Here is a 16,197-nt window from a genome sequence, read left to right as displayed (position 1 = left end):
TCTTGTGATGATTCAGGAGTTTGCTCCGTGATCAGAGCTAAAACCCCACATCAACTGCCAACTGGTTCAGTGTTACACAGGAATATTGCAAGGGATTGCGTGATTTGCCTCGAATTACCCAGCAAGCTGGCTCCCCCCACAGAGGGGTTTAGCAGAATCAAACTAGAAGGTTGATGCTTCATGGGCTTTATTTTTTGCTTTAACTTGAAGAGACTCTAGACAGAGACTCTATAACAGAGAATGAGCTGCACACATAGATGTGGGTTTGGGGAAGATGTGGAGATAGGAAGCAGAAGAGAGAGTAGAAACTTGTTGAAACCGTGAGAGAGGCATGAGTTGGACCCTAGGTGCTTGGTAGAGGAGATCCGCAGGCCCCATGAGGTTAGACTGCCTGTTCACGGCTGTAACTTAGCAGAGTATGTGACACATAGTAGACGTGGTGCAGATATTTTAGTAAACATGTTAATTGAGTTTAACTTTTCATTCGATTGTAGTTATAACCTATCATGCCTGGTAAAGTTCGCAAGCAATGGGGCTAGAGCTATGGCAGCCTTTTCCTAATAGAACGAGGGAAAAAGTGGCAGTAAACAACTTGGAGTTACTAATACTTCCTTTTAGAAAACCCCATGCTTGAGAGGCCCTGGGGATCCAGCATCCGTTTTTGGGTCTGAGCTTTCAGGATACACTCACCCCATCCATGCCTCTCCACGACCCTACCTTCCCAACCCCCACACCTTCACCTTTCTCCTCTACCCCCACGCCCCTGTGCCCTGCCGTACTCCAAGCGAGGCTGTTTGGGGATGAGGGTTTCCAAGCCATCATTAACCCCTTGAGTTAACGTAAATTGTAATCAATCCACGATTAAATTTAATAGTGGAGGTGATAAGCTTTCTGGGAGGAAAGACCGGAAGTTCTCTGTAGTATAAGCACGTGAATACATAACAAAGGAAAAATAAAATGAAAACAAGTACATTGGGGAATGGTTAAGCCAATTGCTTTGCCAAGAATTGCTCCAGTGGTTCAATTTTCCCTGGTATGTTTAAGTCTTTTACAAGTTAATGGTTACATGACAGACAGTCTGAGAGAAGACTCTTAAGTCTGAGGAAACACTGCCAATGAAAGATCAGTCAGAAATTATAAAATAGGTCAATGGGGAAAAAGGGTTAAGCATATACAAATTCAATATTACAGACTTTTCAGGAATATTCCAGTGACGTAAAGCAGAGAACCTGCTGGATCTAGGAATTAGTCTGGCTCCTACCCAGTTACTTTCTGAAGTGAAGGGCATGCTGCCTCCCTGCATAGAGCACAGTTGCTTTCCAGACAAAACCTAAAATAAACTGGCCTGGCTCAGCTCAACTAATAATAACAGCTAGCCCTCACCGTGTGCTTACCAGGTGCCGTGGCACTGTGCCTAGTACTTTAAATATGTTACCTAATTTAATCCTCATGCTACCCCTGAGAGTGTGGGATAGCTGATAGCTCCCTCAGAGTTAGCATTTATTAAGTGCTGACCATGTGCCTTATACTCTTTTAAGTGGATATATTAAATCATCTGATCAGAATTCTTTGAGGTGGGTACTATTATTAATAATATCCTCAATTTACACAGGGGAAAAACTAAGGGATGGGAGATTAAGTAATTTTCCCAGGGTCAAACAGCTAATGAGTAGTGGAACCAGGGGACTCGGGTCCATGGGAAGCAACTTAGTAGGATGGTTAAGAACATGAACTCGAGCCAGCCTGTTGGGGCGTGCGTCCTGGCTGTGTGATCGATTGGCTGTGTGATCTTGAGCAAATTACTTAACCTCTCTGAGCCTCAGTTTCATGACATAAAAGGTGGATGATGATGGTAGTACCCACCTGGTAGGCATTGTGAGACATAAATGAATTAAGATTTGAACAGCACTTAGAATGGTGCTTGGCTAGCAGTGAGTGCTGTATTTATCTCAGTGTCTGTTAAGTAAAAGTAAATGCAGTCTGGCTCCAAGGCCCATGCTTTTAGCCCTTATACTATGCAGTCTTTTCACATGTGATTTTATCATATCTCTTTGACTGATGTATAGACCTGGAAGCCAGTTTTACAACTAGCTCTTCTCTACCACCACCCACTACACTTGCCACAGATTCAGCCAGACTGCAAAGGGGAATTTGGCAGGAGGGCTCCAGGGGCCTAGAGAGTCACCTTAGACCTTGACGCCTAGCTGCCTAGCCCTGACCCATATATCAGCCATTTCAGATTCATGATGTCAGAAATCTGGCTTCCTCTGTTGGTTGAGCCGAAGGACAAAAATGTAGGTGAGTGGTATGTGTTCTATGCTGGTTGCTCCCTAGTCTGATTAAAACCTGAATAACACCATGGAAATTCAGGCCCTCTCCTAAGAATTCCTGTCATCACCCACGACTTTGATCTCTACCAGTGGTCCTCAAACTTTAACATTTATCAGAATCACACAGGGCTAAAATGCAGATTCCCAGGGCCCCAGCACCAATGGGTCTGTGTTGCTGGGTCTGGAATGGGGCCCCAGAGTCAGCATTTTCAACAAACTCCTAAAGTGACTCATATGCTATGGTCCCTTGACCACAATTTGAGAAACAATGCTCTGGTGTAGCCAGAGTTTCTCAAACGTCAGTGCGCCTGCAAATTGCCTGGCATCTTGCTAAAATTCAGATTCCCATCAAAGCCAGGTGCTAGACTTCAAGGCTAGTGTTGGCAGGCCACTAGGTAGTAGATCTCAAACCTCTTGCCTACAGCACAGGGTGAATGGTTATGAGCCAAAGGCATCCTGGCCAGCTCATGAAAGAGTAAGAAAGTAATTAAAAGTAATAAAATCTGCTCAAAGCTGCCATTTTTTTTTCTAGTTTGCAAAAGAGCTTCACAGTGAGCAGAAATTAAGAAAGAAAAAGGACACTCACTTATTTCTGCTGACTGGTCTATATCATTTCATAAATGGAGTCCTGGGCCAGTATTCATAGCAACAGTTTTTGATTTAACGATAAACTGAGATAAGGGTAATCAAACTTCATGCTTCAGGGCATCAGGTGATTGCCTGCTGCGGTCAGGATGGAATCTTTTCCCTTGTGCTTTGCGCAACTGACTAGATGCATTACAGAGAGGCCTTGGGCTGTGCTTGCAGGAGCTGGGGCAGGAGGCCCTGGCAAAAAACGCCTCTGGATGAGATCACATGGGAAATGGTCTTGTGTGGGATGAACAACCCCATCATTTGGCCTTATCATTTTTGTTTTATGTTAAGATTCTATACCCTGTGTGTATATTTCTATAAACCACATGATGAAATTGGCAGCCTACTGTATCTGGAATCAGATGACCTAGACTCCAACTTTGGCCAATAGTGGGCTCTCTAAGTGACCTAAGGAAAGCACTGTCTCCTCGGAGGCGCTGTCTCCTCACCTGTGGACTCATAATTATAACGAGCATCAAATAAGACGATGTTGATAAAAGGGCTTCGTAAAAACCGGATAAGTGCCGCTCAAATGTAAGGGATTATTATGATACAATGAATTATACTTTATGGAATCACCATTTATTACAATCACAATATATAAGTCTCCTCTCTATATAATGATATCATGCATAATGACAGTGAACATTTATTGAGTTCTTCATCTCTGCCAAGCACTAAAGAGTTTTATTTGCATTCTCTTATTTAATCCTCATGTCAGTCCTTTGGGGCACATCCTTTTTTTATTCCCATTTTATAGATGAGGGCACAGATACTCAAGGAGCATAAGTGAGTTTCCTTTTGCTGTTGTAACAAATTACTACAAACTTAGATGTCTAAACAACACAGATTTATTACCTGACAATTCCGGAGGTTTGAAGTCCCAAATGTGTTTCACTAGGCTGAAGTCAAGGTGTCAGCAGGGCTGTATTCCTTCTGGAGGCTCGACGGGAGAATTCTTTTCCTTCCCTCTTCCAGATTCTAGAGGCCACCTGCATTTCTTTGCTTGTGGCCCCTTTCTCCAGATTCCAAGCCAGCCATCATATAACTCTGTCTTCTGCTTCCATAGACACATCTCCTTCTTGGATTCTTCTGCCTTCCTCTTCCATCTTTTAAGGACGCTTGTGATTACACGGAGTCCACCCAGGTAATCCAGGAAAATCCCCCTATTTTAAGATCTCTTATTTAATCACATGCGTAGAGTCCCTCTTTCTGTATATAATAGCATGTTCACAGACTCTAGGGATAGGGCGTGGACATCTTTGGGGATGGATGGGAACATTATTCTGTCTACCACAGTTAAGTACTTGCTAGGAGCACACAATGGCAGCATCAGAATTCATGGCCAAGCCTGTCTGACTTCAAAGCCCATGATATCAACCACTCACTATAAAATCTCCTCAGTTCAGTCAGTGAAAGAAACAATAAAATCACAGAACATAAGTAGTGAGGAGGGCCATGTTACTTTTAGAATAATCACTTGGGGGCTTTTAAATATCATTTTAGCAGTAACAACACAGACATTAACCTTACTGATCTCCGTGTCCAACTTTGTACTAAGCATTCTATATGTATAGTCATTCACTTTTTTCTTGTGAGGTTGAATATTATTTACCTGGTAACGGAATTGACAGGGTCCCTGAATCCAGTTGTCTTTCATGGGGTGACTAAATAAAGAGCATTTGGGGGACCAGGGGACCATTTTTGGAGGACTATACAAAGGTATGTTAATGGAGCTACTGGTCCAGCAAAGGATGATTGACAAAAGGTGATGGATATAACCAGACCATCCTTTGCTGTCTCTGACAGTGTCTCTTGGCCAATTGGATGTGGTTCCTCAGGTAGCACTTACCCCAGCCCATCCACTGATAGCCAAGACCATCTCCAACTTATGAGGCTTGATGTCCTCAGAGGTCAATCAGGAAATCGGGAGCGTGTGTTTTGCTAAGAATTGTAGAAAGTTGTCAGAGATCTCTTTCCCACTCTCTTACTTTTCTTCTCTCTCTCTTTCTTCTCTTTGCCACACACTTTGCTGATTTCTGAGGCTTAATGTAGTTTTAAAGTTCAAAACGTGCACCCATCACTGAAAAGGCTGTGAGAGGACAGAGCTGGAGTCTGGAAATCTGGCCTGGCTCCTCTGTTAGCCCACCAGATAGCTCTGGACAAGTCCCTGGCCTTGCTGGCCCTACTGCTCTCATTAGAACAAAGTGAGGTCGGGATGGGCATCAGAGACAGTCTAAATGATTTCCAAGTTTCTTTCTAGTAGTAGGAGTCTTTAATGTTATATTTATCTTCATATTTTAATTGTCTCATAGTAGCAAATCTAACGGTGATTTAAAAAAATATGAATCCACTTCATGAATGTGCATATAGCTATCTGTACAAAGAGACAGACACATAAGTAGTACAAATTTTCAAATTTATTATTGCCATTTACATTTTACAACACTGCCCTTTTCTTTCGAGATCACTTAAACTTCATTGCTGCTGATATACTTTTTAGACTCAATTTTCAGAAATACGTAGATAATATTTTCAGTTAGCAGTAATTGCACCTCATTCAGCTCTCAGGGGTTGATACGCTACCATGGCACAATTTCCCTGTAATTTTCAGTTACTTCCCTGAAGAGCCACTCCCCATGGAATGTGTAGGACAGACAGGGCAAATGAGTTTCAAAGTAGAGAGCCAAACCTGATTGGTAGTAGCTGTTGCTTCTTGTGTTGTAGAAACTTATGGGGCTACATCTAAGGTCAAGGAGAAAAAGGATGCCTTGACTGATTTGCAAAGTCTTCTGTGCAAAAGGGAGAGGGCATGGTAGCCTCTATACAACAAATTCGCCATCTTTGATTCGGTATTTTCTTTGGAGACACATATCCCTCTTAAAGCACTCACACTCATTAATGATCTCTGTACAGATTGATGAGTAATTTAATGCAGATGTCATCTGGCACAATGTCTCAGAACCGAGCTTGAAAATAAGTAACTCCTAATGGATAAGGAAGCTTGATAATGATTACTTTTGCCAGTTCTTACCATTTGCTTTATTTTGTTGCTATTCCCTCAATTATGAGGGAATATTTTTAACATTTTTAACTATTTTATCAGAGACTCAAAAATGCGATGAATGATTGTGCTACTACAGATAACACCTTCACCGTAGATGTATAAATGTGGACATATATAAAAATAGAACACCACCACACATATACACAAACACATACAGAGGTTTTAGATAACTTTTCAAAGTCAGACAGACATAGGTTGGACTCCTGCCCCCTATCTGCTAACTAGATGTGAGAAATTGGGCATATCACTAGCTTCTCCAAGTCTTAGTTTACTTTTCTGTTAAATGGAGAAAATGTCCCTTAAGAGATGGGAAATAAATTAAAGCTAATGCATGGAAATTGGCCAGCTAGGTCCTAGAACAAAATAGGTGCTCAGTCATGTTGGTTTTGGCTACAAATAACAGAAAACCCAACTCAAAATTGCTGAACAATGAGGAAATATAACATTAAGTCAATAATAATAAGTCCTGAGATGGGCTGGCTCCAGGGTTGATTAATTCTTTGGCTTAACAATATCATCAAAGACTCAGGTGCTGTCTATATTCTCTGCCATTCTCATCCTGTCAGCCTCCCCTTGGCTAGCTAGCTCTTTTCATGTTCCCAGTAAAACTGGCACATTCCAGGTGAGAATCCAGCAGATCAAGAGACCAAGAGTCCCTAAGAAACCTTTCCTAGTACAGACTCTCCCCTTGACAGAATCATGACACCTGCTCACACCTGTAACCTAAAGCAGCCTTGGGCAGGAGAATGGGACCACCACAGTCGACTTACATGGAGGAGACTGGCTTACCAGTGGATACATGAACAAAATACAAACTATTTGTATTTATACATTGTTATATATGCATATTATGTATACACAGTGTACATGACATAAACATATTCATGAGTGCTTTCAAGCTATAAAACTTTAGTGTTTGGCCACAAATATTTTTCTGCCATTTTTTGAAAATTTTATGTCCCTAGAACAGCATTTTCATTTAATTAGGCAGTTAAAAAATATAAAAGATATGACATTGGAGGACAGTGCTACAAACAAGTGGACAGAATATATCAAATGAATTTGCTCCCATATTTTTTTCTTTTTCCCCCCTGTGACTTGTTTTAAATGAGAAGTAAGATACTCCTGCCAGATTAACACTTTGAAACATCATAATAAATACAAGCCATAATTATGAAGCCACTTTTATCTCTTGAGAGGTAGAGACAGAAACACTAACTCTCTTCTCTTCAACTCTGAGATAAATGTGAATTTATAATCCTGAAAGTTACCCACATTTTTTGTCTTTCTTGTCCCTTAATGAAATATACTGCAGACTAGCTGAGTGGAAATCTTAGCCTGGCTAAGCCTTCCTTCACTCTGTACTGTTCAACCTCTTTTCCTGATACAGTAATGCAGTAAATCAGATCCTAAGGCCCCCTAAAATCTGGATGAGGAGGTTCCTCCTTTACCTGTCTTTGTACGACTTTGCAATAAGCTATAAAATTAACCACCTAGATTTTCAGTATCAGAAATTTCTGCTTTCAGTGCTTTATGGCTGCATTTTTGCTCACCAAAGTGAAACTTCACTCAGTCCCTATCTGATAAAAGTCTCATTCCTTAAAGGAAGCAGTAGCCCTTGCTCTGCTGTTCTGTGTATACCCAACCTTCCGAAGAACTATTAGTCTCCAGGGGTCTAAATGGTCCTAAGGTCAAATTCTGATTCTGATTCTGCCATTCAACCTCTTGGAGCCTTGTTTTCCCACTGGAAAATCAGGATAATATACCTACTTCATAGAGATGTTGTGGTGAGGTCTTTTCTTCAGGAGGAAATATATGCAAAGCACTGAGCATGGTATCTGACATAATAAAAAACTCAATAAATTATAGTTTTGTTATTACTACTGTTTTCAAATCAAGGATGCTTGGCAATATGAAATCCTCATATCTGAAGTATTTTGTAGATTTTGCACATGGATAGATTCCATAAAATATATCTGGATGGCTACTTCTAAACACACAAAGAGACAGAAAAAAAAATGCAAGACCAATTCTGCTAAGAAGTGGCATTTCTTGAGCACATAAAAGCATGATAATGCTACCACATGTACACCTTGCTGCTCACATTTTGGACATGGTTCATGTATTCAGTGTTCAAAGAGCTTTTCTTCCCCTTGGCCTTCAAAGAGTCAAAGTTTAGTAAATAATGAAATAACTGCATCCAGGATCAGTTTCATGGGTGTGTTCCTGTGCAGTCTCACTGGGCCCCATGCCTAGAATGTGCTGCTTTAGCCATCTTGAAATTCTTAATAATTTTTGAATAAGGAGCCCCATATTTTCATTTTGCACTGGCCGTGTGAATCAGGTAGCCTGGCCTGATTGCTCCTTTTCACCAATGCTGTTTATTCTGTAGGATCTGAGTTGACAGGATCTGAGTTCCCATTGCCTTGCACTCTCAGGCAAGCTGCCTAATTTCTCTGGGCCTTGGTTCTCTCAGTTGTAAACTGAGGCAGAATAGACATGGTCTCCAGGGTCACTGCTGGTAATCTGCACACTTCAGGAGAGTAAGAAACGAGTGTCAAATGATGTCTGCCCTGGGTTTGGATTGTAACGGGGGTGACCACACTCTCAAAATTCAAAATTAGGATATGGGGATTATGGGACCAAAAGAAAAAGAAGTTGCAGTCAGGACTCTTTTTGAGAAGTTGAACTGTGTAGCTGAAACTTTTGACCTCTAGACTAGGCCTACATGCTGTTTAGTGATTTTACAACATAAAATCGAATTGACTGAACACTGGCATTATTCTTCTCATTTCATTTGGATTGTCCTTTCCTCTCGATAGATTTTATGCTAATATCCCAGAAGAGACGTAACTCACTCCAGTACTTTTGCCACACTTAGAAAAAATCTATATCCAAGACTTTAAAACTCTCATATACAAATATTGGCATCCTTAAGAGCTCTCTAATTTACAGCCCTCATTTTGTATATTACAAGGTGATAATCATACTATTTAGGCAGCCCGCTGGCATGGGCAACTGGCCAATTAAAACAGATCCCACAGTGTGGTGCCAGGGGGAATGCTGGCTCTGGGCATATACTGTGTGGGCTTAAACTTCAGTTTTAACTTGTAGAGAAGACACCACTGTACTCATGGTGGTCCAAATATCTAGTTTTCTGGAGACCCAGTCTCTCCAAGGTGCAAGAAACAGGTACCACCAATGAATCTGAAGTCACCCTGTGTGAGAACCGAGATCTTTTCCGATTCAGTCATTATGACACTTCAGAGCACTGTTGCAAATTCTGTATTAAAACTTGTAGCTATTTAATGGCAAGCACAGACTTCAGGTATACTCATGCTTTTTATCAAGTTGAGGTCACCAGCAAACTGAAATAAATAAAGACATATCAAAGAAAAACAACTTTAAGTTAATTGAGATGTAGCTCTCATCAGTTTTAGATAGACCTTCAGTTCTGCCTGGAGCTGCCTTCCACTTGAGCAAATTTTAGATCACAAGACAACTTGATGCTCAAAGTGTCTCGAATCACCCACCTAAACATCTGCATCATTAAGTGGACCATTTTCCACTTCGCACACATGTTGTTGGCCTGTTTGAGCAGAGATGGGAAGCCGTTCTGTAATGTTAAAAGCCCACAAACAACTCCAGTGTAAGTCACAGAACCAGGAGCCAATTAAAATCAAAGCCTTGGTGCTTGGTGCTACAGATTTCATCGCTTAAATATTAAGCAATTTTTACTTTGACGTTGATCAAGAGGTGTTAATGTAGATTCTTTTAAACAACTCAGTTTAGGGGGTGTGTGTGAGAGAGAGAGAATGGTAATTTTTTTCTACTTTCAAGAGCAGCTGGAAGTATCATGTCTTTGGGCCTCCTAAAAGTTACTCAGTTTAGGGGTTGATTATTTATTCACTTATTTTCATTTAATTTAACCTCATTTAATTCTAGTTTATCTTGGTAGAGAACATCTTGATTTCTGCCTGTTTTATTGTGTACAATAAGATGATTAGCTTAGGAGCCTTGGAACCAAATGGGAGTTTATATTTTATCTCCCAAGATATTTCTTCAGCCCCGAATGGTTGGCTGACTGATGTGTTTACATTTGTATTAGCATTGAGTGGGCTGATTCAAAAAGGGCCACAGAAAGAGCTGAAGTCTGACTTCTTGTTGCTCTAACACCTAGAGGCAGAATTACAGCATTATCTTTATCTGCTCTGGTATTTATTTTATGACTAATAAAAATGGCTCAAAGTGACCAAATTCTGAAATGGATTCAGTGTTCCAGCAGCCATTTATCTTTAAGGTAAAATGTAAACAGTTTTGCTTAGAAATTAGGAAAACATGTATTTAATGTTGTGCTACACATACAAATAAAAGTATACTTAATGCTTAGAATGTCACTTACATGGCAGGTAGTGAAGTAGGGTGATGACTCCAGCAAGAAGGCTGGCAATGAAAGCGTCCTTACTTCCTGCCACTCCGCTCACCGGGCTTTAAGAGGAAGTTTGGAATTTGCGTGAGCCAGGTCTTTCTTCTCCATTTTCCTGTGCATGTTTTTAGACTAGAGAAAGGAGACCTTGATGCCAATATTTAAACAACTGGGGTAAAAATGGTTTGGGCTTTAAATATCCAAGGACACAATTGCAATCAGTTCTCCTTTGCTTTTGCACTTGACCACTGAGAAGTCTAAGCCAGGTTTTCTTTCTCCTGTGTGACTAGAATTCTTAATGCAAAAGGCAATCACCATATTAGTAGCACCAAGAGTACAGCAGCAATTTTTGAATTGGCATGGATCTTTGTGAAAATCAGATTAAAGTTCACTTTAAAAATAGAAAGTGTTGTTGCTGGTTTTATTTTAGCACTTTATATTTTGGAGCCCTAGGAAGGAAAAAGTAGGAGGTTAGAAGGGGAGAAGAGCAAAGCCAAAATTATGACATGCTAATTTAGCTGAAATCTCTGAATTACTTCCATTTTCTTTTACTGAACACCCAGAGTATAAATATGATATTTAAAATTACAGAGGACTTATTCTCTAGGAAGTTACCAACTAAAATAATATTCCAAGAGACATATTCCGTAGGATCCAACTATTAGTTCTTGGCTTTGGTCAACAGAAGGGCAGTAAGTGTCTTCATCAAGAAAATGCTCAGCTTATTTGGGTTGGAGGGTGGCTTTATATATTTATATATATATATATATTTTTTTTTTTTTAAGTGTTGTGCTTTTTTTAAGTAATTAATTATTTTATCTTTGGCTGTGTCGGGTCTTTGTTGCTGCACTCAGGCTTTCTCTAGCTGAGGGGAGTGGGGGTATACTCTTCGTTATGGTGTGCAGGCTTCTTTCTCATTGCAGTGGCTTCTCTTGTTGCAGAGCACGGGCTCTAGGCACCTGGGCTTCAGTAGTTGTGGCTCGTGGGCTCAGTAGTTGTGGCCTGCAGGCTCCAGAGAGCAGGCTGAGTAGTTGTGACACAGAGGCTCAGTAGTTGTGGCACATGGGCTCCGCAGCATGTGGGACCTTCCCAGACCAGGGCGCGAACCCATGTTGCCTGCATTGGCAGGTGGATTCTTAACCACTGCGTCACCAGGGAAGTCCCGACTTTATATTTTTAATTGATCATCTCTCCATCTCTCCTCTTATAATGTTAAAAAAAATACAAAGTATTGTTTTTAAAGGGGAAAAATCCTTAAATCACTTATTTTGTCTTTAGTCTCTTTTAATATTTGTCTATATGTTATCTCTGTTTTTATAGAGTTGTAATCAGTGGACATACAATTTTATATTCTGATTTTTCCCACTTGGTATTACATCATAAACTGAGGATTACTGGTCTTCATTATTATCATCTGAATGGTTGCATAATATTCTATGAGACTGGTGTAATATACTTTTATTTTAACTACTCCATGTTTAGAAAATTAATCTGTTTCCAATTTTTTCACCATCATAAATAAGCATCTTCCTCTAACAGCTTCTTTTTTTGTTCTTCTTACTTTAGATCATTTGCTTAGGATAAAGTATTAGAAGTAAAAATTACTGAGTTAGGGTTAGTATTGTTAGCATGCATGGATGGGAGCATGTGTGTACACATTGCCAAATTGTTTTCTAAATGGTTGCACTGATTTTTTTTTTTTTTTTTTTTTTTTTTTTTGTGGTACACGGGCCCCTCACTGCTGTGGCCCCTCCCGTTGCGGAGCACAGGCTCCGGATGCGCAGACTCAGCGGCCATGGCTCACGGGCCCAGCCGCTCCGCGGCATGTGGGATCCTCCTGGACCGGGGCACGAACCCGTGTCCCCTGCATCGGCAGGCGGACTCTCAACCACAGTGCCACCAGGGAAGCCCAGTTGTACTGATTTACCCTGCCATGTGCAATATATTGATTTCATCCCAATTTACTAGTATTAAATTTTATCCTTAAGAAAAAAAACAAAAGGTATTTGCATTTTGTAAAATTGTACCTTGTTGATGTAATTTGCATTTCTGATTAATAACAAGAAGCCTGATTTTTTAAGAAACTGAGATAAGACATTTTAGGGACAAGTTTAGTCCTGCTTGACACACAGAAAGACAATCTGAAGACTGGGAGTTGTCATAGCATCTACATTCTGACCAACAGCTTCCTGTGTCTCTGCAATATATCCAGCTCTGAAAGCTAATTTCAGTCTTCAGCTCAACTAAGAGGAGAAAGCAAAAAAAGCAATATTTCAGGCCACAGAGAGTACCTTAAAGGATCCAGGAAAGGATTCTCCCCAAAACATGCAGTATCCATCCCAAAACCGAGTGTTTAAAATAGCAGCAATCGGGGCTTCCCTGGTGGCGCAGTGGTTGAGGGTCCACCTGCCAATGCAGGGGACACGGGTTCGTGCCCCGGTCCGGGAAGATCCCACATGCCACGGAGCGGCTGGGCCCGTGAGCCATGGCCGCTGAGCCTGTGCGTCCGGAGCCTGTGCTCCGCAACAGGAGAGGCCACAACGGTGAGAGGCCCGGGTACCGCACACAAAAAAAAATAGCAGCAATCATTCATTTGACTCATGAATCTACAATCTGGGCAGAGCTCAGCAGAGACACTCATTTCTGCTCCACATTGTATCAACTTGGGTGGCTCAGCTAGGGGCTGGAGGATCCATTTCCAAGTTGGCCCACTCATGTGGGAAGCCCATGGGTGTTGCCTGTCATCTGGGAGATCTACTAGGGCTGAGAGCCACAGCCTTAGTCCCTCTCTACCTGGGCCTCTTCGTGAATGCTTCATAGGCAGCTTGGGCTTCCTCATACTATGGTGGCTGGCTTCAAAAAGTGTCTGAAGAAACAGAAGGTGGAAGCTGCCCATTCATTATGTTCTGAGCCCAAAGGTGATATAACATCACTTCTACCATATTCTGTTATTCAGGCAGTCATATCCCAGATTCAAAAGAAGGATCTATACACCCACTTCTAAATGGGAACAGTATAAAAATATTTGGGGACCATGTTTTTAAACTGCCATACAGTATTCTAGCTCTTTGAAAGGCTAAGAATCTAGATACTTGAAACACCATGGACTGGGAGGTATTATATTATAGCACTGGCCTCTACCCTTGCTTTCTAGAATACTCCAGGAGTGAGTTCTCCATTTACCTAACTCACCTTTCCCACAACAAGGAATTCAGTCATTCAGTTTGGTGTCTCTTGACTGACTTTTCCACTGTGGAAATCTAGCAGCATTCCTTCTACTCCCCAGCCTTCCCCAGGAAGCCAGGTCTCAGGGCTTTCAATCATCTGTGTCATGGCTCTTTTCTTTTAAGATAGATATTAGAGGTGGGCCTGAGTATGTGATGCATCTCAAAAAAAATAATGACATTAAGTATATTTGCTGCATTTATAGTGGCAAAATGTTTATCATCTAATGTGCTGACAGTTGCATTTATGAGGATCTCACCTGATTGCTGAGTGGTTTATTTAGGTGTTTCTATTCCTAGTGCCAGGCAAAGGGAAAGGCAGTTTCTTTGTCCAGTCTTCCAAAGAACATTCCAAGAGAGAATTTGGAATGTAGAAGAAGACACTGAAATCACCAGAGGTGGTCTTCAGAAAAGATTAAATTATCACAGGGCAGGGCACACAGAAACAGAGTTATGCTAATAATGATACTAGCAGCAATAACCATAATAATAGCTAATACTTACTGCACTTATTTGACTGGTACAGTTTTAAAGGTTTTCTGAATATTAAGCCTGTAACCTTTAAAACAATCCTTTAAGATAGTCCAATTATTTTCTATTTTTTACAGATGCAAGGTGAAGTAGTTTTTCCAAGGTCACACTGCTAATAGGTGGTGGAACCAGAGTGTTCTTAAAGTCCATTTCCTCATTGGATTGTATGAGGGTGTTTATTCTCAGGCGTGGTGAGAAGATGGGCCATCCTCTCATGGCTCCTTCTGTGGGTTTCCACAGTGACCCCCCTTTTCAGCCATTTCTCAGGGTTGAGGTGGGCTGTGGATAAGAGTTTCCACTTGTCTACTAAAGGAAGTAGACAAGCCTTCAGAGGTGGAGACTTGCCTTCTTACGTGCCCGCCCCCACTCCCATCCACTCTGCATGGCCTGCAGGACATTTAAAGGAAGAGATTCCCAAGGGAGCCTTTCTTTAACTCTGAGGGACCAAGGAGCAGAGAGGGGCCTGGCGGGCTTTCCACCCTCAATTTGAGTCCACGCAGGAACACCTGAACGAGGAGGTTCCCTGACTTTGGGGGGTGGGTCCCCATTGCATCCCTGCCCTGTCACTCCCAGAAACAACTTGAAGGCTCTGATGTTGGGTCAGGGATGGTAAGAAAAAGGCCCCTGACTGCTTCAAAGGTGGAGGTAGGAAGAAGAGGTGGAAACCAACTCCCAAGCCTTAGGGAGACAGGATCTTCGCTTGCTTCCAGCATGAAACTCCTCTCTTATTAGTTTTTTGTTTCATGGAATCTTTATTTATTTGTCTGCTGTAGTTACCTGCTAGATCATTAGACTAGAAGAAGAGATGAGTGCTGTTCATATCTTAAAATAACAGTAATAAGTCAAGCTAAAAACATGACAGTGTGCTTTTCTTAATAAATTACAAAGGCCTCTTTCTCCTCTCCTTTTTGTCTCTTCTGCATTATCTTTTTCTGGTGTGGTGATTAAGACATTGGAGTCAAATTGACTTAAGCCCCACTATTTAGTTTTGTGACTGGAGACAGATTATCTCTTTATTTCCTTACCTGAAAATTTGGGAAAATAGCACCAGCCTCCTAGGAAGTGCTTAGTACAATGCCTAGTGCTTCCTTAGCATTCAGCCACGGCTTGTTGTGATCAGTATCATCTCTACTTTTCCGGTCTCTAGAATGTGCATATTACACATAACTCCAGGTGTGTCCCATGAACACAAGAGGAGTACGCGGTACCCAGCAAACCCTGCTCTCTTAGTGGAGCAGCCATGGTAAATATTTCATGTAGTGGCCTGTGAACTTATTTCCACTAAGGAGTCATAGATCCTGCCTTCCAGAAACTCAGTCTAATCAGAAGGACAAGCATGTAGATGGCCAGTGCTACCCACCATGGTCAACCCACAGTGAAAATGGATGGAGTGTTGTGAAAGGAGAGAAATGGAAAAGGGCTCAAACTGCTGAAGGGTCCTAAGGGACGAATAGGAACTTGCCAGTCAGAGGAGAAGCCATGGAAGGTGTTCTTGGTCCAGAGAACAGCAGGAGCCCAGAGCAGGAGGCCCAGCAAGGCCCTCGCCTTGCAGTATAGCTGCATGCAGGGAAGTAGGCATGTTAATATTTATCTGAGCAGAAGCTAAATAAAGCACTGATAATAATGCGACTTCTTCACACTTGGATAGCACCTTTACAATTTACAGAGTATTTTTACTCACATGGTCTCACTTTTCTCTTTGAAAAACCACGGTGAGTTAGTCAGCAGCGATGCCCCCTTATCTCACCTCCAAAGAGGCAACAGGGCGGCCCTGGGAGCGCAAGAGGCCGCTGTACCCCACACCTGCGGGTGGTACCCTTGCTGCGGGACCCCTGTGCTCCTTCACAGTGGCTTCCATTTCTCCTCCCTTTGGCAGGATGGATGCTGCAAAAGACACAGTAAGCGGACAAGGTACAAATGATCACTCGAGACAGAGCTTAGGGCCTGGGAACTTTTGATTAGGGCACCTCGAAAGGAGTAGCCCCA

The 16,197-nt window shown here is 41.7% G+C and overlaps 1 protein-coding gene across 6 annotated transcripts in view; it reads left to right on the top strand.

The window, feature by feature from the left end:
- The window catches only part of SEMA6D (semaphorin 6D), a 52,913-nt gene that overhangs the window by 6,768 nt on the left and 29,948 nt on the right, over positions 1–16,197 (top strand). Inside the window, exon 1 of one of the 6 annotated variants that reach the window (XM_028495690.2) lies at positions 4,049–4,110. The exons of the other annotated variants lie outside the window; for them this stretch is intronic. The gene's annotated coding sequence lies outside the window, so the exon portion shown is untranslated. Of the gene's footprint in view, positions 1–4,048; positions 4,111–16,197 lie in introns of those variants that run through there. 6 annotated transcript variants of the gene reach the window in all.

Source organism: Physeter macrocephalus, chromosome 11 (genome assembly GCF_002837175.3).
Source record: "Physeter macrocephalus isolate SW-GA chromosome 11, ASM283717v5, whole genome shotgun sequence".
In the NCBI taxonomy this organism is placed as follows: domain Eukaryota; kingdom Metazoa; phylum Chordata; class Mammalia; order Artiodactyla; family Physeteridae; genus Physeter; species Physeter macrocephalus.
This window is presented reverse-complemented; position numbering and strand designations above follow the sequence as displayed.